This window comes from Gadus chalcogrammus, chromosome 16, assembly GCF_026213295.1.
Source record: "Gadus chalcogrammus isolate NIFS_2021 chromosome 16, NIFS_Gcha_1.0, whole genome shotgun sequence".
Taxonomy (NCBI): domain Eukaryota; kingdom Metazoa; phylum Chordata; class Actinopteri; order Gadiformes; family Gadidae; genus Gadus; species Gadus chalcogrammus.
Window position 1 is genome coordinate 5,082,552 of NC_079427.1, and position 24,812 is coordinate 5,107,363.

Genomic DNA, 24,812 nt, shown 5'->3' on the forward strand with positions numbered 1-24,812 from the left:
AGTTGATTCAGTGAGCTCAATAAAAAGTTTGTTTGTAGCTAACAAGCCAGTTAATGTATTTAGCTATTTAAGTTGGAGAGTTCATTTAGTTGCCTAATCAAGTTTTTTGTTTGTCAGCTTGTCACCAATTTAGTTAATTTAGGTAAAAAACGTACTTAGTATAGATTAAGATATGATATTTAAAAAAATAGCTAGTTAACAAGTTATTTTGATTTAGAGTTTCTAGGTTTGTCTGTAAGTTAGGTAACAACGTGACGCTGAGGGTCTGTATTCACTTTGTCAATTGATTACACACATTTCCAGGGTCAAGGAGGAGAACCGAGACCATTTTGTTATTCCCAATGATCCCATCCTGACTCATACATGTACTGACTACATAATCGAATCGCTTTAGAATAGTTTACATGAGCTCTGCGAGCCACAAAGAATGCGCTGGAAAAGCCCGCAATAGGCCCTATAGGTCCTACCACCTGCTTTAAACGGCACTGCTCTCTAAATGAATCGCAATCTCCGACCGTTGCCTATATCAACGGTAACACTCTCCCTCCCACTCTGACAATGCCACAATACCACGGTGGCCCTTGGTTTTACATCTGAAAGCATATTTAACTTTTCACTCAGCCTTTCACAGGCTGTGAGCGCTAAGACCCTGAGCCTGGTCAAGATTAGCTTTTTATGGTGGGTGGGGGGGGAGGCGTCAATACGGTGAATTAAAGTCCACACTGAGCACCTCACGGCCTCTGTGTTGCGTATGTGACCAAACACACTTCCAGGGCAAGGGACTCTTGACCGTTCTCCTTAACCCCTGAGAAGAAACTTTGGAACGTGCAATGAGCTCCAACGGATTTAAGATCCAACCTCAGGGCAAACAAAACTATTGTTGTCTGTTTGAGAACAGACGGAGGGTGATTTTCCTTGCCAACCACAAGTGTCCCATGTCAGAGGTTTCCTAGAGGTGGCCGGTTAGGGTTAACTTTACCATGTCCTGGTGAAATTAGATATATTTTTTTGTTTTAAAGCATTGAAAAGGTGCATGGATAGAACCTCATCCCAGTTTGCATTCCCATTGTAAATCCCCCCTTCCTTTTTATATATTTTTTTAAAAGCATAAAAAAAATAGTTAAATCGAAATTTGATATCTAACAAATATATAATGCAAAAATAAAAATTATAATAAAATGTTTTTAGATGAGCTATAGTTTAGACCGAAGGGGGCGACCACGCACACTCATTCTCGCTCCGCGGTACAAACTAATTCAGAATCGAGAGAGAGGGAGAGAGAGAGAGCGAAAGGGAGAGGGAGGGAGGGAGCGGAGGAGACACGCACACGCACACATACACACACAAACACACGCAGAGCAGAGCAGCACACCTTCATGCTTGCCAAGCGTTTCGGATGGTGTGTCACCTTTTCTCCAGGCACTCTAATTTGTCATTGAGGAACCTATTCACTGACTTTTGTAGAGGATTTCAATTGCGTTAACATTGCAACGTTATTGCTGGGGAATCTCTGCACGTCACGTCCACTCGGCTTCTGTGAGATTGCACCTTGGATGTTTGGCCATCCCGTGTCTTGCACGGTGGAGATACTTGCTCCCGGTACTATTTAGACGAAAACCGAGAAACACTGTGGGATCCGCACTCTACTGGCGAGATATTATCATTGATCATCGGGACGGGCCTACATCGGACGTGTTTCCAGAATGGTAAGCTCGCAAACAGCGCAATGTATAATACAAATTGATTGTAGTGCTGGGATGGAGATTTGAAACCCGCACGCCGCGAGCATCCTGCAGCAGAACGTAGCCTACACGCCGCGGGAGAGGCGGTGGGGAGCCGTGCTGGGGTTTCGTGATGTGCGTATAGCCTCCTCATACACATTTGCGTTAAGAAGCGCTATATCGTGTTCGTTTTTTATCGTGTTCCGTACGCAAGGTGTCGGCGTGGAGAGTTCAAACCCGCCCGCATCATCTTATTGTTATAACGGTTTTGCCTGTCAGCTTTTCGCATATTCAGCAGCGCCGTTGCCTGCTAACTACGGCGTACAATGTGCGTTTATATAGCTCACCTTCTTGACTGTTGAATTTGTTTTTTTTCTGTGCTCGTAATGACTAGTATCATGGAGCCCAGGTGGGGGAGGTAAACACATAAAATACGACGCGTACGGTGAGGCACAAGTGTTGCGTGTACATTACCTTGTCGTAGTATTGCATCTTTATGTATTGCTGTGAAGATATGGGATAGGACTCAATATCTGCTGCGTTTTGAAGATGTTACAAACAATTCTTCGGAGACATGGAAGCTTGTGGACATTTGGTTCGTCGCAATTGGATGACCGTTACAGACCTTGACCTCGTCCACTGTCTACACCGACTAGTGAAATAGGTGATTACTTGGTGTATATGGCGTTACAGTGCCATTTAGCGCCTGTAGTGCGCTACACTAGGTTATCGTAGGCCTATTTTTTTTCTCTAATTGGTCTACGATATATAAGTATAGGGGCCTAAAATATTTTAATTATTTAAACTGAAATAAAAATAGCATATTGACCATTAAAAAGCTTAACTTGTACCTACTGGAGCCATCTTATACTTATTTAATTTAATTCATGTAGCAACGACGTCGTTTTCCCCCCCTTTATTTCATATCTAAGTAAAGCGAGACAAATGGATAGAATACGTCAACAGTTGTTAATGTTGTAAATTAATAAATGAAGAGAGTCAATATGTGGAACGATAACTATTATAACTGATTCAAAGTTTGCAGCAACTTGAATTAATCGAATAGGACATAAATACGTTGTCCTCGACTTCTGTGATAAAGCCGACACCATATGTCTTATCGTATGTCTTGCTCTAAATGCAGTTTCCCTCTAAAGAAAAATTCAATACGAAAAACCTGCATCATATGAATAAATCAATTCAAAATGAATTGATGTCAGTAAAAAAAAAATCCTCCATGAAATGTCTATTTCTGTTCACGGAAGAGAGTTCTAAGGACGAGAGTGATAACTAATATGCAAGAGTCGGTATGTGAATATAATTTACCTTCTGTGTTGAAACCTGGAAGTTCTAAAGCTTGGTATGTCTTAGCATACTATTGACTAAGTAAAGGCTCTGTTGGATGAAAGTGAATTAACCCGATAATTGGTCAATAACGCGCACACACACACACACACACACACACACACACACACACACACACACACACACACACACACACACACACACACACACACACACACACACACACGCAGCATCTCCTATACATCTTTCTATCCCAATGCCATACACCTTCTTTGTCTTTGAATCCTTCCAATCGTTGAGATCCTCTGCATTTGACCTCACAGGAACAACCAATGGTGTTGGAAAGACCTCGCTGACCTCAAATATTAGAGGTTAAATCCAAAAGAAGAGAGAGTGAAGTGTGTGGGTGTGGGGGGGGGGGGGGGGTCCTCCACGGCTAGTCTGATGGAGAATTCAAATGAGAGCTCAGTGCAGTTGTAAGGTCCCTTTGAGGGCAACCTCTGTAGAACAAGGCTTCTCTCTCTCTGTTTTCTTTGTGGTGTTGATGAGGTCCCACAGGCTCTCTCCTGAGGTGGACCAGACCAGACCTGACCACCCGCCCCTTCCCCTCCCCTTCCCCTCCTCCCCCACAGGAGAAATCGCTTGCCTGCCTTTTGTATGAGGCATTTAAAAAAAGAAAATACCCTGGTGAATGAATGTTGTCGGGGTTTGTCGTAAAAAACCAAGGTAGTATTTTGGGCTGTTTCAGACTCCAATCAACAAAGGTTCTTGGGTTGGAATCCCCCCATGCCTGCAGTCTACCTGTTGATCTAACCTTGAGTGGGATGCCTAACCACCTGCTTATTCACAACATGTGTCTAAAAACGCGCTTCACTGTTAGTCTCTTGAGATATTTATATATAATATATGTATTTATTTGTTTGTTGGTTTGTGGGCTTTTGTGTGTTCATTTTTTTTTTTACACTCTTACCCAACTCTGCCCCCCCCCCCCCCCCCAATCCCCCCCCTCCACTGGATATGTCAGTGGTAGGACCTTGTTGTGTTCCATTAACCAGCTGATGGTCTTTGAACTGCTGTTGGCAGCATATGGGCCTGAAACAATGACTTTAGATAAAACAATGAGCTGGCTCCTTCTCCCCTCTGGGTGAAAGAGAGGAGGAGGAGGAGGAGGGAAGAGGAAGTGGGGGAATGTGTTGTGTATGTGTGGTTCAAGTAATAATTGTTGTGAGAACTCTATTGTTGTCCTGGAGGGAGACAGTAGGTTTATGTGTGTGTGGAGGGAGGGATAGGGGTTGAATGGCGATGGGCTGTGTATTTAGGATCCTCTCTGTGCGGTGTGGAATGACTCTCTAACAATGATTTCATTGTCAGCTAAAAATTCAACAATAGCAGCAGATCGGGACGAGGTTAAAGGAAACATTTGGTGGCAGTATTTCTAAAAAAATTCTATAGTGTTACGCACACACACTTTTTTTTCTAAAGATACTTATTTTTGGATTCATTTTCTTTGCTTAAGTGCGTCTAAAGCGGATATGTTGACCCAGCAGACAGAATCTGATTTATTGTTTATGTATGCCTATAACATTTTGTTTTATATAAATAAGGCCTTTTCCAAACTTTTAGCATAAACCTTGCCAGGATCCAAACCCAAAATTAAAATGTTCGGAATTCCTAGTTTTAACTAATCTAGGAATATTCAAGTATTCACAATATTTCACACACAGCAGACTTTCAACGCAAGGAGCCAGAACATGCACTATGTGGAATAATGAAATCACTAAACAAATCATAAATAGTAGTGATTATTTTGTCAGAAATATCAATATCGTATTGCAGATTTTAATTGCAAACTACTGCTATAATATAACATAAGTTGACCGGTGAGGTTATAACATGTGTTATAAACCAGGCGAGATGAGCTGCTCTTGTGCGACTTCATGTTCATTTGTTTGATTTATCACTCTGAGAGTCTAATGAGGACCTGTCAAGATGACAACACCTTAAAGGACACAGACACTCTCAACCCCTCTCTCGCTCTCTCACTCTCTCATGCTCCTTCTCCTCTCTCTCTCCCTCTATCTCTCTGTGCCTTTCTTTGTCCGCCTGTCTCTGTGTCTCTCTACTCTTCTTCTAGCACTTTCTCCATCTCTCCATTCCTCTTACACACACACACACACACACACACACACACACACACACACACACACACACACACACACACACACACACACACACACACACACACACACACACACACACACACTTGTGTGTGTGTGTGTGTGTGTGTGTTTATAGTGTGTTTATAGGACAGACTGTGTAGGTGGATAGTGGCAGTGACTCACAAACACACATGCACACACGCGCGCACACCATCACCTTATTGTTTTTAGGGTGATTACATCAATAATATATTCCCCCCTCTTGTTCCTTTGTTCTCATTGTTGCCTTTTCTCTCATTTATTATCATCAGTTCATGTTCTCTGTTAAAATAGAGGTTGTATGCTTATCCCTTTAACATTTAATGTTGTTTACCTTGATCCACATTTGTACACCCTATCACACAAGCATCTGGGATAAGGATGTTTTGCTACAGTTACTGGTTGTTGAATATTTATTTTTAGATCATATTTTTTTACCTATTTGGTTGATTGTGGTATTTTTCTACACATTGACAAATGCATGCAAGCAAATGGCCATCCATAAAGTCAGAAAAGTGTTTGTGAAGCAAGGAGTGAATAATACCCTTTGAATTTAGTCAACAAATGCTGTGAGAAGGAAGCAGAAAAGCTCAAGGAACGTTTTTAGAGAACTGAGAGACTAAAAAATATGAAGCCGAGAACTCCCAACTGATTTCCCCTAGACGACGACATCTCCAAAATAATCCTGCTCTGGTACATTCTGTCCTGTCTTCAGGTGTTGCCTAGCCCGCATTCAACTTGAAACCTAACTGTTTTATTGATTTCTACGTTTTACATTCACCCATCTCTTGGCTGTGTGCTGCAACACGTTTAATTAGTTTCCAATGTTCGTGACACGTTGGACACAAAGTCTGACTAACATTATGCCAAGGAACCAAATAACCATACTTTTAATGAAGACCTAATCAGTTGAAAAGGGATTTATAGGCCTCTCTGATGAATAATTTAAGTCAGTCATAATTAGTTTGGGGGAAGAAACGCTTGTTGTTTAATCAGCTTTGGGTTTACGGTGTATAATTATTCAGTAACCTCGCCTATACAGAATGAATACAAATAACTGTTTAAAAATATTATAGTGTCATAATTCTTTTAAATATGTAAAAACAATTCTATATGCATGTCCAGTCATTGTCTGTCGTGACGCTAGTTCATCACGAGCTGTGCCTCACCAGAGCTGTTGAGTATCTCTTGGTCTGCATTCTTAGATTGCTTTTGACAAAACAATTCGGTTGGGTATGGATTCTTGATGAAATATTACAGATAACCCTGTCATTTGACGGGCTCTCCAGTCATCCTCCCCCTACTTAGAAAGTTTAATCCCACACCTGCTACCCAACACAAATTCCATTTAAATTAGAGGAAAGTGAAGGGCATTTGTGTGTGTGTATGTGTGCGCTTGCATTTGGAGGCCTTTGTGTGTGTGTCTGTGTGTGTGTGTGTGTGTGTGTGTGTGTGCTTGCATTTGGAGGCCTGTATATGTGTCTATGTAGTATTTGTCAGCTTGTGTCTTTGTGTGTGTGTGTGTACTCATTTATATACATAGCATGTTTGTGTATGAGTGAGTGTGTGTACGTGTGTCAGTGTGTGTGTGTGTGTGTGTGTATGTGTGGAAGAGGTGAGTGTGTGCATGTGCATTTATGAGTTTTCGTGGTTGAGGGTATGTTTCAGTCAGTGTGTCTTTGTGCCAGTGTGTGTGTGTGTGTGTGTGTGTGTGTGTGGAGGGGGGGGGGGGGGGGAGGAGAGGATGTATGGCTGTGTGGATCATGGTATAATTCCCTGTTAGTCCTAGGTCAGGTCCAGTCTTCATTCTGCAGGGCAGACAACACAGGGCTCTTTGTGCGCTGCGCCGCCGCATACACATGTAGCAATTTCCCAGATGACTCAGTGTGCCATGAGATGACTCCTCCAGCGCCCTGACCTCTCCCGCAACGAATGGCGGAGATTAGTTTTGCCCGGTTCACTATAAAGATTGCTTACTGTTGGCCCCCCGAGTGGTTGTTGAGTCTCGAGTGACTCGATTTAATTGCGTCTGATGATTAGTACTTTTGGATTGATACTATTGTTCTTTGAAATTGATTATTTTTAATAATGTTATTAGAAACACGTTTGCAAAGCAATCTATTGCCCCTGAGGTTGTTCACTTAATGTATTATCTATGACATTTAGCCTGCAATAAATATAAATCAAAGATAGAATCGAATTGTCTGTCTGAAACTATGAGTCATACCATTCCTTGCAACCCATCAGCGAGGATTAAAAGGCAATTGATCTTCTCTAGATTGTAATACGTAGGGATGTACAAACATCACAATACTATTTACTACTTCGATATTTCCCAGACGCTTTCATTCAAAACAACTTACAGGGAATTAAAATACAGGTCATTATAGTCAGGGAAAGGGTTACGGTATCCTGCTCATGAACTTTGGACATGAGGGAGATAGAACTCAGTACCTTTTTTTTAATATAGGAGTAGAACACTGATCAAACTCTACATGCCTATGTACTGCTGTGTGCAAGATGGATCAAAGCATGTTTTTTTTTTTTTTGCAGCTGATGAGGGCTTTAGTGGTACATCACGCCCACCCGTGAAATTACCCTGAGTATGCACACTATGTTACCGATAAGGCAGGCTTCATACAGCACTTCTCTACCGCCTATAAGTACTTGGAGTGCTTTTCAATTAAATCCCCTCTGTCACCCATACACACTTATTCATGCATGTGGACGGGTTTCAATGCAAGGTGTTGACCAGAATGTCGTAGAGAAGCTGGCGGGGAACTGTCCCCCTCAGCAGTTATCTGACTGGAACCCCTGCAAACTCAAGACACAATTCAGGGGCCATTCAATACAAATAAACGGCACTTCCTTTGTGAAAGCAACGGCCATGTTTCTACTGAATTGTCAAAATCTTCAGGTTTTATCGGGGATCGTCCAGGAGAGGCCAACGCGTTGGAAACGACTGATGTTGACGAGCTGCTACTTATCCCTGCTCTGTTTACTTAATCTGCTCTCATCCTGGAAGACCTGACTCATCACCCTGGCTCTTTTCACAATTACCCTGCAGTGCACTGCCCTCACAGAGGCACACGGCTGGGCTGTACCATCCTGCAGGCTGCAGGCTGGGGCCCCTCCGATAAGAGGACAGTCTTGAGGGCCTCTTGTCAAAAGAACAAACAAACAATAATTGTGAAATAATGCTATCGGATGTGTGGCCAGCAAACTATTAAGCACTGTTCTAAGATTGCAGAGTAGTTGCCGGTAGTGTAAGAGCTATCCCCCTACTCCTTCTCCAGTAAAAGACGACGAACCCTGTGTGTGCCTACTACAAGACATCAATCAATCAATCAAGCCACCCACCCATGCATCCATCCATCCGTCTTGTACGACACATCACGGGGGAAACTTCTCTGCAGGTGTTGGGTGCTTTTAGAGCCCCCTAAAGAATAGCCGTTTGATCACCTATCCATCCAGCTATCCAGGGATCGACTCAAAGTTGGTTGTCCTCCAGGGAGTGCAATGCTACTAGTCATTGGCGTTGGCTCAGATAGACCCCCCCCCCACCCCCCCCCCACAACCAGTCCCCGTCAGCTGCTGCGATCCTCCATCCACGCCGTTCCCCCCGCTGCTCCAGCGTCTGCCTCGGCTGTCGGGTCAATGTGCTTCCTGCCCGCTGATGCTAAATGCGTAGCAAACTAATCGGCCAGCCAACTCCCTTTGAGGTGTGTGCACTGTAGGCCGCACTGAGTGGAGGCGGCCGATAAACAAATCCTCTTAGTCTGATGACTGAATCGCGGCTCAAACAAAGTGACAAGGGGAATAATGGGGTGTCCTTGTGGTGTCTGCGTCTGAAGGTGAGGTTACGAGAGCGATTTGGCTGACAGCCGTCAACTTGTTTGCAGCCATCAGACTAACAACGTGGCCTGGCTTGCATCTTGCAGCCCTCCCCTTTGGGGGAGGAAACCACATTTCATCATGACCAGGACGATCTTATGCAAGATGTTGAAAGAGCGTTTTGTAGGTAATTAGACCCGAGGGATAAGCAATTTAAAGAGTAGCGCACACATTACGGCTGCTGCCACCATGACTATGGCGGTTTTCCATCAAAGACGGGTGGACGCAGTCTGGGTTGGAATCCATTTGGAACACAATTCGATATAACATTCTGACCAAAGAATTCAGATTGAATTCTAAATGAATTTTCTGGTCCAGACTACACAATTTAGGTGTATGGTCAGGTTTTTTTAAGCAAGGTTACAATATATATTTTTTTCCATCGTCATTGCCTAGATGGACTGAGATAGAGGTAGAGAAAGAGGTCTTCTATTTAATCTCTGTGGACTCAATGAGCTTAATTTAAATGGCTTGTTTGCCACAGTTCTCCAACCTGCTTCTCCCTAGCCTCAACGTTAGTGGAAATATTTAAATAAATGAAGCACAATGCCTTCTTCTAATTTTTTATAAGAAGCAACGTGTAATGTTAAATCAACAGTAAAACCCATACTAACAATAGTATTAATGACAGTATAATAATAACACTGCATAACAATGCTGTTCGTGTACACCTGAGAAAAGCAGTTTGAATACAAAAAGCAGTTGAGATGATAGGAAGCTAGCAATGCCATTACCAAGGAACTCTGGTTAAATGACTACATTTAACGGCTTTGTGCGGGTCTTCAATTTGAAATCAAAGTTTCTGTGTAGCAATGGCATGCTTGTACTTGCTGTTGCGATGGTCTTGAACAATGTGTAAACAGCACGCATGTTTTAGACAGGAGTCATAATAAATTATTGACTGAGGTTATATTTGGATCTCTGCATCTTAAAGGTAACCACAGTAGAAAAAAACAAGCTTCAGAAAAGCTGCAATATTTGTATTTATGTAAGTGCAACTTATTTCTTATGGTACTATTCTTTTATTTGTTTGACAATTTATCTGTAAAGGTCTTGATTTCATTCCAGCTTGGCTCGTAGTTTCAAAACGGTGTACCATGACTTGGAAACTCTGGTACAATATTAGATATGAAATACTGTAACACGAGACCAAGCGCAGACCTCAAGCGTATTTAAGTTCCCTTTGAGGCCGTTGGCAGAAAGGTTTGTGTGGCGGGTTTAGTTTCTGAAATCTTAGCGCCGGCTTTGTGTTAGCGTTACACTCGACAACGCAAGCCATCATTAGGCTTGGCTGGACTCTGCAGAGATTCTGGAAGCATTTATTCGGGTAAAAGAATAATGAATAGCCTCTGTCATCTCAACTCTGTCTTCGATTTTCCTAATCCAGGCAATCAGGTGAACTGTGGAGGAAGTAGTCTTGGCCCCTGTGATTGCATCCATGTGTAGAGTGTGTTTTACAACCTTTGACTTTGAGCTTGACAGACAGAAGACGAGGACCCGCTGGTTTGGTTACGTGAATCAACGTTAGGACAGGACGTTGGTTCATCACAGTACCTCAGCACCAATAGTACATTGTGTCATTTTGGACTTTAGCGCCCCAAAAAGGAAAGTGGATAGTGTGTCATCATCCCCCTCCCATCTCATCCCACTTTGATTTGATCGCAAGAGTCTATTATTCTAACCATAACAAACATTGTTATTTTAAAATAGAACAGCTCCCAAAAAATAAGTTGTTATTAAATCAACAGGGATGAAAAAGGGGGGGCTCTTACCTTTTTTTGACACCTAAACTGGCGTGAGCCAGCTGTTCTCATGCACACATAGAAAAATACAAGGGCTTTCATACAGGGAAAATAAGCAGGAGCTATGGGAACAGACGTCAATATTCTTAGCAAGTAGACTGCAACAAAGTGGAGTGATATGCCTCCAGGGGCCTGCCCATAAGTTGTTTTAACTATCAATATTAATAAACGCCCACCAGTCTGTGATGGAGGACGGGGGGGGCTGAGTCACCGGCCAGCGCCCGCACCTTGTGAAGACGGCCATAAGCTGACTTTCGTTCAAAACTCTCATTCTATATTTTATTCAAAATTACTCTTGGATATGGCATCGACGGATAATACCACCGACTGTTTGGGATATTCTTTCTTTATCTGTCCGTCCGTCCGAAAGCTACTTATTTATGATTTGCCTGTCTGGTCTTTTTCGTTGGATGTCCTTGAAATACTGCTTAAGTTTAAGCATGGCCATAGCAGGATTGTGCCCTGTTTACTGACGAGTATGAATTTAGGTTATCTATACTGAGTTTGATGATGTGTTTTGAACAATTCGGTCTGCAATATAGGGCTATATATATTCCCTTATGCATCTCGATTTGCTAGATGATATGTAGGCCTACGTATATATGTATATACATTTTTTATCAACTTATCTTCACTTGACTTATACAGAGACAGTATTGGGCCTTGGTTGTTAAATTAATACGGCAGTACGCGGTCATCATTTAAAAACGGCATTCTCCCTGCAGGCGGCTTTTTTCTCCTCCATCCCTGGTTGTGTTTTTAATGGGCTGTGCATCCCTGCTTGGCTACTGCTCCATCATATCAAGAATGTTTGCATTGTGAGGGGGCAATGCGGATGACCTTATCTAAAGATCCGACCGGTTCCTTTAAGACCCGGCCGCGCTACGATTAGTGTCATCCAGCAGTATCCAAAGCATTTGTTTTAAAGGAGAAGGATGAAACCATTATTGTGTGGTAAGGTGTAAATGTAGCAGCTTTGATGCTAAGCAGTATGTTTTAGAACCAAGATGAATGTGTTAATTAGTCGACTCAATCTTTTTTCGGCTTCAGAAGCATCACATTTTTTTCTTTCTCTTTTTCTGCGCTATTACTCGGCAGCCCCTTGGCCTGAGAGATCAACACTGCTTCATCTTAGTTGAAAAGGCACTGCAACCTCGATGCTCGGGATCTAAGCTAAATCGAAAGTGGCCATTTTGTTTGTGGTCTTTCTTTTTGCCCATTTCAACAGCCATTTACTCCCTTGAACCCCCGCCACAGAAACTGTTAGATTAAAGTTGAGATAAAGGGCGCTGAATTTATTATGGATAAACGATGGGAAGGGTCAACACTACATGGGAGAAGACGGGAGGAGGGGAGACGTGGGAAGAGGGAACACTAGGCTACGTGTTCTGACAAGTGATAGACATCCATGCTGTGTTTTTTCAATCTGTGAGAAATTAACAAACACATTTGGAAGACAAATTCTTCAACCTACTGATATCCTTGATCTAAGTTTGATAATCGGCAAAATATAAAATATGTCCTCAAATCATCAAACAAATAATCACTAAACATTAACATTAAGTTCCTGGGCCCTATCTTGCATCCGGCGCAATTTACTTTTTACACTGACACATGTGTCGTTGCTAGTTTGCAACTGGCGCAGAGCGTTCTTTTCCCCTCCACCGCCACGTGCCTGTAAAATATATCTTGCGCCCCAAGGGGGGCGCAAGATATATATATATATATATATATATATATTTTTGGCCCGTGCATAATTGTCAAGATGCACATTTCGATTAAAACTTACTTATTTCCCTGTCCTAAGTCATGTTTAGGGATACATAGTTTAACATCCTGTTATTTATTTTAAACAAACTGGTAACGTGCGGGACGTTTGAAACAAGTGTTTCAATCGTCCCGACAGCAACTACTGGCACTTAAACCTTTTTTGCCTCTTAATTTGAAAATTCTGATATTGAACACTTTAGGACAGGTTTAAGTACTAATTCATCTGTTGTATTGTTAGATTATAATGCCATGAAACAAATAACACAACTGTTTATTACAAGAAAACTAGAGCACAGAAGATTTTACTTGCCTCATCAAAAACAGGTTTGCGGGGATAACATTTGAACGGTATGATGTCATTACACAAAATTTCCCGGGGTTGGTCAGTCTTGCTTGCTGAACTTAGTGACAAAATTTGACGTGAAAGACTTGCGTGGTTTTCGAGGAAATCGCTGTGTTTCGATCGTCCAGTGTTTCAATCGACCCGGCTCTCCCCTAATAATATTGCTGGCTTGGCCTGATGTAAGGTCATTTGTTCAATAATTTGAGGTGCGAATCATTGAAATCTATGATCAGTCGATGAATTGTCATTTAGCAAGCTGCTAATAGACTTAGTATTGCAAATATTGAATAATAATAATTATTGTATTTATTTTACTAGCGGCGTGTCACTAACAAGTTATTGACATTTGTCATTACTTATAATGACATTTTCCAAATAATAATCGATAACTAATGGGCAATAAAGACGAGGAGATGAACTTCACTTTCAGTATGGATGGATTGCAGCCAGCTTAATCATGGAGGAAAGAGTGAGAGAGCGAGAGAAGCGAAGAGGTGAGGAGAGCGCCCAGCCATCAGGGGTAAAAGTAATGTCCGTCTTAGATGAGGAGCCAGGGAAGTAGGCCCCTCTAGGAGATAAATGTTCTGTCCTGCCGGGTTAGGAGGTGGGCTGATTGAATCTGGATTCAGTGGATAGACTCACCTCAGCTGCCATGGCCGCATTTTTGGTTGGGGGAGAACAAAAACGACAAAAAAGGGTTTCTGTGCCACTTGAGAAGAGGGCTTTTTGTCTTTGTCCAAAGTTCTCAATGTGCTGTTCAGTTTTTGTTAATCTACAATGTTTGGCTTGGGATTCGGTACAGCGATGGGGGGGGGCCTGCATTTGGCCTACTTTGTTCCTCAGATGGTCTGACCTGAGATGTCTTGGGAGAAATGCAGCGAATCTAGAAGTTAATATGTTAACCTTTATTCCTTTATTTTTTGAATAACTTGGTTCAACGAAAATAAGAACTGCCATCTTCAAACACACGATCAGGCAAGCAAGGCTATATTTAGATGTAACGGCTCTTTGTGCCTGTGTGTGTGAGAGATGTTACACTGTATGTATTGTTGATAGATAGTTTGTCAGGCCTATGTGTCCCTGTATTAATATTTAAAGACATAATTATCATTGCTGGGTTTTCCCGTAATTGTAATAATAGCTGAGCAAATGATTTAAACTAGTCCTCCGCTCTAGCTAACTACTAAACTAAAGTGCTAACTGTAATACTTAAACATTAGAAATCATTATTATTACCTCAATAGTTTTCCTATTTGGCACTTAGTTATATGGTTGCAGTATGTGGAAGTGGTTTCACATAAAGGCACAAGGAGAAAAACGGACTTTAGCACTTCTGCACAGGTGGGAATTATTCAGATTAGTTCACAACGTGATTAAATGTTGGCTAGGTCGCTTCTTGGTTAATTAAATTTATAGCAGCACTATCCAGGGCTCTTTGTTCATAAACACTGATGATATTTGTTATAGGCTTCGTTGTTGTAGCCTACATACATTCTCTACTACTCTAGTGTAGTAGAATTAGTGTACTTTTAGTCATATTATTAGAGAACCAAAGTAAACATCATCTAATTAATATGCCAGCAGATGGCCTGCTATGGCCTGCACGTTTTGTTCTCGCTACACAACAAGCGTTGTGTGACATCGTTCCTAATAGGTCGTACTAAAATAAATAAATGGACTTAATTTTTTTTAACTTTACACAAATTCGCGTTAGCACCATACTTATGCAGACAACGTTGTCGCATAAAGGCTTTTTAATTAATAGGATGACCTTTGAGCACACAACCTCTGTAACCTAGGCAGGCCTTCAGGGACCAGGCTGGGTCTTCCCGTGCTGCTCTGAACACATGCCTGACCTTTCATAGTACTGGTTCACCATCTTTTAAATTGGTTCTATTCCAAAGCCAGACTTTCATATTCCCCCGGTTTTTAGGTCTTTCGGAAATCTCTCAGATGTTTTGAGACACTCTGCTGTTCCGGATCCACTCAAATGTCCCCGAGATCATGCAGATGTTCTGAAATCATCCAGACGTTTATGAAATCACGCAGATTGTTTGATTAGTCAATGAGAACATGCAGATGAATCTGATGAATCAGCAACTGATCAACTACCAACTGATAGAGGCAGATGAACACATACATCTATCACAGTTGGAATTACCTCAATCTCCCAGGTATCAGAGCATACCCTCACTAAGAGTTGGCTAGCTGCTTGAATCCATGGCAGTATCGTTTAGATAAGAGTCCATACTGAAAGTAAGAGCCTCTGTCATGGTCCTAATAATAGCAAACTGATTCATCATGCTTATTGTAGGATGCTTATATTCATCACACGGGGATGGAGTAACACATCTTTCTCACTTGTGAGATGTGATACCTATGTGGCAAAACATCAGAGAATCAGGCCACCTTAGTTCACGGGTGGAATTCGTTTGAGAAAGTAGATGATTACTCAATTCGTTTTTTGCATTTATTGCTTATCGTTTTGATAAACAATTAATCTTTTTAAGCCTTTGGGCAATGTCGAGCATTTTCCATCATTTACTACATGGTATACACACAAATATTGAAAAAAAATCATCAATCAATCTACAGGGAAAATAATCGCCTTTCCATGTGCTGGCATTCTGTTTTTAACCCATAATCGTCAGGGAGATGAGGTTATCTGAAGGGGTTCAAGTCCCTCCTGCTGCTATACTCATGTGGGTCTTAAGACCTAATTGGAGACCCTGATTTGTCCTTCGGTTTCAATGGTGTCAATGGACGCGTGAGAGTATGTGTGCCACCCTGAGATGGACCATCATCTCGACCCTCCTCATCACGGACAGACCCCAACCCCCTGACGAGAGGCGCGGTAGTGTCTCTTAATGAAGATGAATGAATCACTTGTCAATCATTATGCTCTAATCGCCCCCTTAATTGTTTTCCTGTTCGGTAAAAGTAATGGAGCAGATCACAATTTGGCACTTGTGACGACATCAGAGGTTCAGGAGCTGGGATCGGTATATGGCGAGTGAAACGTGCGTGGGATCAGTGAATCATTATTAGAGAAACATCAGACGTCGAAGGGATGTTACACCTGAAATAATGAGCCTGTCCCGCCTCACTTTCTCTCGTGCGTTCACTCTCCCTTCATCCCACTGGGTCGCCCACGGGGTCTCTGCATCGTTCCGCTTTGTTTCTCCTTCTTTAAAGGCTCTGGATGGTTCTGATTGGTTACAGTATCTCCCCCGCCCCCTCTGGTACTCTTGTTATTTGGAACCATTTCATAAGTTGCAAGAAGGCGTCGTCTTTTAAAATAATTCACAGAGGTGTGATGCTGCTTTTAGGTTTGGAGAAAAAAATAGGCCTACGTGACATACTTAGACTTTTATGTGTATAGATGTATTTATATACACATCCTCCAAAACATAATGAACAACTAAAGGCAATATGGCAAAAAACATTCGGGGCATTCGTCCATTCATAATAACGGTAAACTTGTAACAAAACATAATTAACTATATGACAACAAGTTGGCCAGACTGTCACAGTGGGAATGCTGCCACAGATTATCTTTCCAACGCACAGTTTGTAAACAAACCGGCAGATTCTTCCACTCACTTGCCTTTTACCCAGGCAGACGAAAAAAGTAATTTGAGCAAATATTCCGCCTACTACTACTACTACTACTACTACTACCACTACGACAGCTTGTGCTGAGCTATGAGTGACTACCTTGTTAGTTAGCGAACAGACTAACTGAGAGGATTGAGCTCAGTACTTACTTTGATTGTTGAACGATGTATAAGTCCAATTGTGAATATGGTAAAATTCTCATAAGATCACTGAGCAATATAAATGTATATGAGGTATGTGATCAATGTATCAATAATTTTTTACACACTGTAGTATTTTTTGCTTTAGTTTAATTCCATTATAGCCTCAAGCCTTGGATTACGTTGTGCGATTGAGACCTATATGACGACACTTTTATATCCAAAACAATTCACATTTTCAATGCCTTACTTTCTTACTCACTGCATTTATTTTCTCTTGAACAGAAGACATCCTTTTGGCATTCAGCGGTAATTGTTCTGAGTCCTACATTTAGAAACCATTTCATGTTATTTCACAAAACGAAAAAACTTAGGGTCGTCAATAAGCATGCTTCCCCTACATTACTTTAAGTAGCAAACGTTTTTTCTTACACAATCATTCAAATATATACAAAACACAGTTTTATTAGTGAACTCCTGCTTTGCTTAGCAATAGCATCTTTCACTAAGCATCCAAGTCTTTATTTTATACCCTCCAATAAATGGAAGCTATTGATCGGCTAGATTCGAGCTTAGCATTGCTGCTTTACTGATGGGCAGGTTGTGAAGATCTTCTAATCTTCCAGAGAGCAGAGGGTCTTGAGGTATAGATCTATGTAAACCATTTTCATTAGTTTTGCTTGTGGCCAAGGTCAAAGAGCAAATGATGGAGCAAAATGAAATATAAGGAGCATTTATCAACTTGATTAATGGCGCTGGGACTCGCTGAGTGCAGATGGGGGTAAATATTGGCCTATATTTTACAGGCTGCCATCCGCAATGCACCTTTCTAAATGTCCAAGATCAACTTTAGGTTTGAAGCAAGGGTTTTCTGTCCCTTTTGTTCTTGTGTGGGTTGAGTAGAAAAAAGCTTGGTGAAATAACACATTTGTTTATGAAATGTTGTTTTGGGTAAGATAATGCCAGTCAGTGAATCTATTGTGTGTTGTGTGCTAGCTTTTTTGAGTCTTTGCTGGCCTTGCCCGTCCCATGAAGGCTAGGGGAGCAAAAACCTGGGGATTCAGTTCTGCTGCCAGGATCGAGCATGCTTTCGTCTGCTTTGAAAACGTGTTGAACACAGGGAGGGTGTTAAAATGCTTTTGTTTCACAACCAAGTGCTTTCACCCCTCCCCACCCCTTCCCACCCCTCCCCTCCCCTCCCCACCCCACCCCTCCCCACCCCTCCCCACCCCTCTCCTCCCCTCCCATCCCTCTCACACTCTCTTTCCACCCTACCCCTTCCTTGTTCTCCCATCCAATATCCCACTGCACTTCAGTAACGCACACAAAGATATACACACACACACACACACACACACACACACACACACACACACACACACACACACACACACACACACACACACACAAATGCACACGCACACACACACACACACACGCACACACACACACACACACAAATGCACACACACGGCACACACACACACACACACTCACAAACATTACCCCTCCTCCAGCGGAGGCTAAACCCCTCCCTGGCGGCCCCCAGTGTGTAGTTGAGTGAAACGGCAGAGTGGCAGTAAGGGTTGGGGAATTAGAGGCTGTGGGGGGGGGGGGGGGGGGGGGGGGGGGTACAGCGGTAGTGTGGAGGTAGGTGTGGAGGTGGGGGGACGACGACGACGTGGAGTTGTGTGAAGGCTGTAGAGGCGGAGGGGCATCGGGTGGGGGAGTGTGGCGCTGGAGATAGGTCTAAAAGGTGGAGGCGGGTGGGGCTGCAGCAGGGTTTGGAGGTGGGTGTAGGGGTGGGGTATTGACGGGCTGCAGGGTTTGGAGGTGGGTGTAGGGGCAGGGGGTAATCGGGGCTGCACCAGGGTTTGGGGGCGAGGGTGGAGGTAAAGATGGCTGCGATCCGGGGTTTGGCGGCGGGTGAAGGACAGGGGGTGGGGGCCGGGTTTGGTTGTTACAGGGGAGGCGGTTGGCTTGAGGGCGGTGTGTGAGCTGGGGGGTCTGGCTCTGGGTCTCGGTGTATTGGAGTCATTGAAGGCCTCCCCAGGGGAGGGTCGGGTTACCGGGGGCTGGCCCCTGCAGCATGAGTCCTGCTGCATTACCCGGTGCACGCTGGAACAACACGCTGCCATCTGGAAGCTGTGCTGCGGCCAGCCTGGGCCCTGCCTTCCTCAATCAGCCTGGCCGCAATTAAGTGCCGTTTGCTCTCTGTTTGTATTTCTATCACCTCCCCCGCCACCCGCCCCCCATCTTACCATGTTTTTGATTTTTTTTTATATCTCGTGTTTTTTCGTTGTCCTTTGTGTGATGCTGTGAAACAGACCCACCGCGAGATCAAGAGTTTAGGATTACGCCCTCCCCCCCCCAAAAAAAAGAAAGCTTTTTTTTTGCCGGCCTGGGGGAGTGAAGGGGGGGGGGGGGGGGGGGGGGGGAGGTGTGTTCTACCCAAAGGGTTTTTTGTGTCCTGGACGCAGGTTGCAATAAAATGTTTGAAGTAGCTCCACTTCACAGGAGGTTTGGTCAGAAGGATCTCCAGGGTGGAGGGCTTTGGGGTGTGTGTTTGTGTGTGTGTGTGTGTGTGTGTGTGTGTGTGTGTGTGTGTGTGTGTGTGTGTGTGTGTGTGTGTGTGTGTGTGTGTGTGTGTGTGTGTGTGTGTGTGTGTGAGGGACACATATAAAGGCTCTTTTTGGGAGCCTCATGTGTGTGGTTGAGCATGGTCTTTGTTAACCCCACTCTGAGTGGAGAGACAATGATAACACCTGAAAGAGAGGCTTTCATATTTCCCCTCTTTTTCCGTTTTTCTGTTTCTCCTGCGGTAAGGGCAGCCATTTTCCTTGGCAACAGTTTGTTCTGTTCGAGATGTTTCGGGGTTGCTTTTCTTAGCAATCCACCTGGTAGATTTTACCTTGAGAAGAGTTAGTGCATAATGCACACTAATCAATGTTAAGAGGTTTTTGACAATATATGTATAAACAAGGCTATTGTTAGGTTTAGAATGTGGCTGTTGTTGCAATGGGACTAATATAATAATAATGACAGGAAATGTAACTTTTTCAAGTGGGTATTACCTGACACGATTTGTCGAATATACAGCAAAAATGTTTCTCCCTCCCCCCACACCCCCCAAAAAAAGAAGCAACGCAATCTGCCACTGCACGACAGGGCAAGTGCTGCAATAATCCCTCTCAAACTCATGATAAATTAGCAACATTGAACAGAAATTAAATAGCGCAGCGATCGCTCTGTTCATTATCGTCAGCGTTTGGTGATAATTGTGCCAATCAATCTCAATTCTGAGCCGTTCCTCTCACGGCTTAAACGTGTGTGTGTGACTAGCTTACACCGCCGGGCCCCAAAGCAAGCTAACACTCTTACCAAAGATCGTATCGGTCGGTCCCTCTTTAATGCTGCTGTGCGGCACTCTGGTCAAAAGGATAGTGGCGATCTGCCGTGTGCTGTCAGCGAATCAGCGCGTTGCCACGGTGCCAATGGTGGGGAAGCGGAAGAAGAGAATGAGATAGGGGCGAGGGGGATTGGCACCCTGCTTAATATCCACCTGTTATCAGGGACAACCATCAACGCTGGGTCGCACTTTTATTGGTTTGGGGGGCGTGTCCCCCGGGGGAGTGATGTCACAGGTGTCACGGCTAGAGTGTGTTATGGTCTATCTCTGCAGGTGGGGCGCGTTGCCCCAGCTGTGTGTGTGTGTGTGTTGTGTGTGTGTGTGTGTGTGTTTGTTTGTGTGTATTTGTGTGTATGTGCACACACTCGGATGGACATGATTAACATCTGAGCCACAGCAGGAAGGGAGGGAGGCAGAGAGAGAGGTGGATGGATAGAAAAATGTATTGATAGAGACTTTATTGCTCATGAAGGAAATCCCACTTGTCCTCTAGCAAACCATTTCGCGTTAAGGAGGAGGAGATGCAACTTAAAATACATTGCAGAAGACATGAGGGGTGGTTATAAGTAGTAATGATTTCATCTGTATCATATCATACACTGCATGAAGAAAGAGATTACATTTTTCCAAAGGACCTATTGAGTCAGTTTGTGTTCATGTAGCCGTGATATTAATCAAGACCTCCAACCGTATATATGTGAGAAAACTGCTGAGGAAATGCACAAGAATGCATCTACAAAACAGTTGATCAATTATTAATTAATATTGAGGCTTGTTTTTTTCCCCGTACTGTAGCTTTGTAAACTCAGGTGCCACTGCCATCTTACGAGAATAAGACAGGGGGGGGGGGAGTGATGGACTTCCATGGGCTCCATCTCTTATCTCCCCACTATCTCCTCTCTTTCTCCCCGTGCCGGTTTCCCATCCGGAGCCCTCACTCAGAGGCCGGCTCTCCCCAGCACCCATTTAGTTAATAGATCCATTAAGCGGTGTGCGAGGACGGCGAGAAGCCTCTGTGTCAAACGGGGGATGACGTGTTAATTCAGGGTTAATTTATTACCCAGGGTGCCGCTGGGCCCAGAGCTCCCTGACAGACCCTGTCTCACCGGGGGATGCTACTGAGCCGAGCTTCCACCGGCATCGCCACTCTAATGCCCAACACCACCGGGCTGGGCTGCGCGGCCGCTGATGCAAGGCTGATGAAAAAAGGCGGTCGGAAAAAAACAACTGTAAGGGAGGCTAGTCTTACAGCCGAGCGTGTGATGCAGGAGAGCTAGCGCGTCAGGAATGCTAGGGTTGCAAGATAGCTAGTGTTGTGTGTCTGTGTGATAGCTTCTGCGTCAGGCACGCTGGTGTTTCAGAAATGCTACTGTTGCAACATAGCTAGCGTCGTAGGCTATAGCTAGTGTTGCGTGACAGCTTACGTGTTATTATAGCCCAGCTTGCCGTAAAGAATAGCTTATGTTGCATGATGGCATAACTAGCCTTACTCGTACCGGGTGGATAGCTAATGTTGCATGAAAGTTGCAGGGTAGCTAACCTCCCAGGACAACCAGCCTTGTAGGAGACTGGCCTCGGAGAATAGCAACTAGCTACTCTCCGAGGCCAGTCTCCCACAAGGCCAGCCATCATGCAAGCCTTGCATGATGGCTATCCTTGCAGGATGGCCAACATCTAGCATTGGATATGACTGGCAGCCTTCAGAGATGGGAGGATAATAGGGCACCTGTGGGGCGGGAGAGGCTAATCAAATTGTAGGCGGTGTTATGGGCCCTGGCTGGCTTTCATTTGGTTTTTATTTATGGAAGTATCTTTCTCTGCCCCGCCCGCCCTCCCATGATTAGATCATGGATGCTGATTGTGGCTTGGAGCTGCCGTGATCAATCCTAATTTACTCGCAAGATAAGATTTTTATATAGATGCATGCAGTGCGCTGGTCTGACAGATGAAAGTACATGCATTAGACTCTAATGCATTAGAGTCTAATGCATTAGGCATGAATGCAACGTCAACAATACCAACAAAAATAAACCAGCAACAGCAAGAGCTTTTTTTAATTGCATGCTTGTTTGTCTTTGTCTATGTGTGTGCATGTCTTTGTGTTTGTGTGTGAAGAACAGGTGTGTGTGTGTGTTTGTAAGTCCAGGTGTTTGTGTGTGTGTGTAGGTCCATGTGTATGTGTGTGTAGGTCCAGGTGTGCGTGTATGTGTGTGTGTGTCCAGGTGTGTGTGCATGGCTGTGTGTGTGTGTGTGTGTTAAGGTGTGTTCCGACGTGCGTTCAAGCACCAGAAAGATCCGAAAGTTCCCCTTCAAGGTGCAGACAACGCCGCTATACGCTGTAAACGAACCAGCACAGGTGTTAGCCTTCCCATTGTTGGACCGCTCTCTTGCGGTCGGCCAATCGGACAAGAGCGGGCACCTCAGGGGCCTCGAGACGGAGGCAGGGCCAAGCTGCTGTTGGGCCGGCTAATGTCCTAATCAGTCAGCCTCTTGCTCCCCTCTGCATGCCCAGGGACAGCCCTCTTAACGGAGCCCCGAGTGATCCGGAGACACGCTGAGAGGATGTCAGATCGTTTGTTTTTTCCCCGGCACTCAGGGAAGACGTGTGCGCCACGTCTGGCCTGCTCAACGCAAAGCTCAATTTATTTTAGCATCTGCCGCCCGGAGCAGGGCTGGGTAATGAACCCGGAAACAACGGCCGTAGAGTGTTGTTGTGTTGGTGTGTATTTCTTTGGACGGGGGGGGGGGGTGTGGTTGTGCAAGTAAGACTGCAGTAGTAGCCACTGCTTTTCGACTATAGCTTCTTTTACATCTTTTCCTGAATCTGGAGAGAGATCAGCCCCACCCAGGGCCTGCCAGAGGAGAGAGGAGTTTGGGGGGGGGGGGGGGGGGGGGGGGACTGCGGATGGAGATTGGGGAGAGGGGTGTTATCAATGCCAGGCTTGCAGTGTGGGGTGATGGTAGAGGGGTGGGGGGGGGAATCATTCAAGCACTTAAAGCAAGATCATTACCATGCAGAAACCTTCCTTCCTGGCGCTGTTGTGTGTGCTGCTTCTGGTTTTTACTGGGGATATTTGAGATGCGCTGCTGCGGCTGCTGCTGCTGCCACTGCTGCTGCTGCCACTGCTGCTGCTGCGGCTGTCTGTCTCAATGTGCTCGGGGCAGCAGGCTGCCTGCCTGTTGTTCCTGTAAGAGCCGCAATGACTGTTCACACCTTCGCTACAAGATCACCTCGTTAGTTGCATCATCCAAAGTTGCGGATAATTAATGCTAAAGAAGTGCCGAGGTGTTAGTGTTGCTACACTTGTGTGATTGATTTTTGTTTTGATATAATCTCACATTTTCATGTTTTGGATTTTTTTTACTTTTGAGACATGTTTTATCTTTGAAGAACGATTTGTCCGTAACGAGAGCAACACAAAGAGAATTGCTTTTTGAATAGAAGCATTTGGGATATTACATTACATATTACAACAGAACAGGCTTGACTGTAGCTTCACGGTGCTAATTGCCGTTATTTAATAGCAATGTCTGCTTTTAATTAGCGCAACCTTCAAGAAACCCACCTCCGTTCTTTTTTTATCAAACTATGTCATCAGTGTAGCCTTCTGATATTTAAATCCCTCACACAAAAAAGGAGATTCTATTACAGCGTGTGGACTAATATCGTTCATAGAACGGTAACCTCTCCACGGTGTTGGGATGAATCCGTTTTCCCGAGTCCAGGTAAGGAGGACACCTGCCGGTGGCATTTAGTGTTGGATGTATCGAAGCAGTCGGATCTCCATCCCTCTCCGCATCAACCAGCTCCAGATATTAGCGAGACCTCCATAGTGACTGATTACCCTGTAATTGCAACCCAGGTGTACCAACCCAGGTGTCTGGCCATTGCTGCACTCAAAGGGAAAGGGCCCAGGTGGAACCCTGCCTTTAAGAGTACCCAAGCTGCTCTTAAAGGGATGGCCTCGCTCGGGGACGTCCCTTCAAGGGCAGTTTTGCTAACTCTTTGGCTCCTTTTAGAGATAGTTTGAAGAAAGGGAAAATTGGAGGGATCTTTTTTGTGAGAGGATTGATGTGAAGTCGGACAGTATAGCAAGCTCAACATGTATTGAAAGGTCGTTTAACGGGTTGAATATCGAGATGTAGAATAGGATCGCACCTTCAGTTTGATTGGCACTCCCATTAGGCTATTTAAAACAGCCATTTAAGACCCTATGATTACAATGAATCATGTGCCAATGCAATCTCCTACCCTGTGATAAAATGTAGAATTGTTACATTGCAGCCATTCATTGTTCAAATGCTTGTGGTTGGACCTAGCATTATTGGACTACTGGTGATATTGGAACATACTAGTATGTACGGTAGAGGTCTAGCTAATGATTTGACATTACCATTAAGTAATTTAGCGGTGAAGTGTTTTTAATTTTGGATGAAATCCCTCGATACATGTAATTGATTTTTCCGAGATTGAAGTATGAACCTTAAACCTTTTGGCTGGAAGTTAATCCCTGAACCACTTAGTCCTCTCTACCCTCTGACACAACACAACTTTGTATTGCGTATTTTCTTGCTGCACAAGGGCAGTTGACTGCAGCGATGCAACCTTTCT

At 44.0% G+C, this 24,812-nt stretch overlaps 1 protein-coding gene across 1 annotated transcript in view; it reads left to right on the forward strand.

Annotated features, from left to right (window-relative positions):
* Positions 1 to 1,348: 1,348 nt before the first annotated feature.
* The window catches only part of tenm4 (teneurin transmembrane protein 4), a 174,785-nt gene continuing 151,321 nt past the window's right edge, over positions 1,349 to 24,812 (forward strand). Inside the window, exon 1 of the mRNA XM_056610354.1 lies at positions 1,349 to 1,706. The gene's annotated coding sequence lies outside the window, so the exon portion shown is untranslated. The remainder of the gene's footprint in view (positions 1,707 to 24,812) is intronic.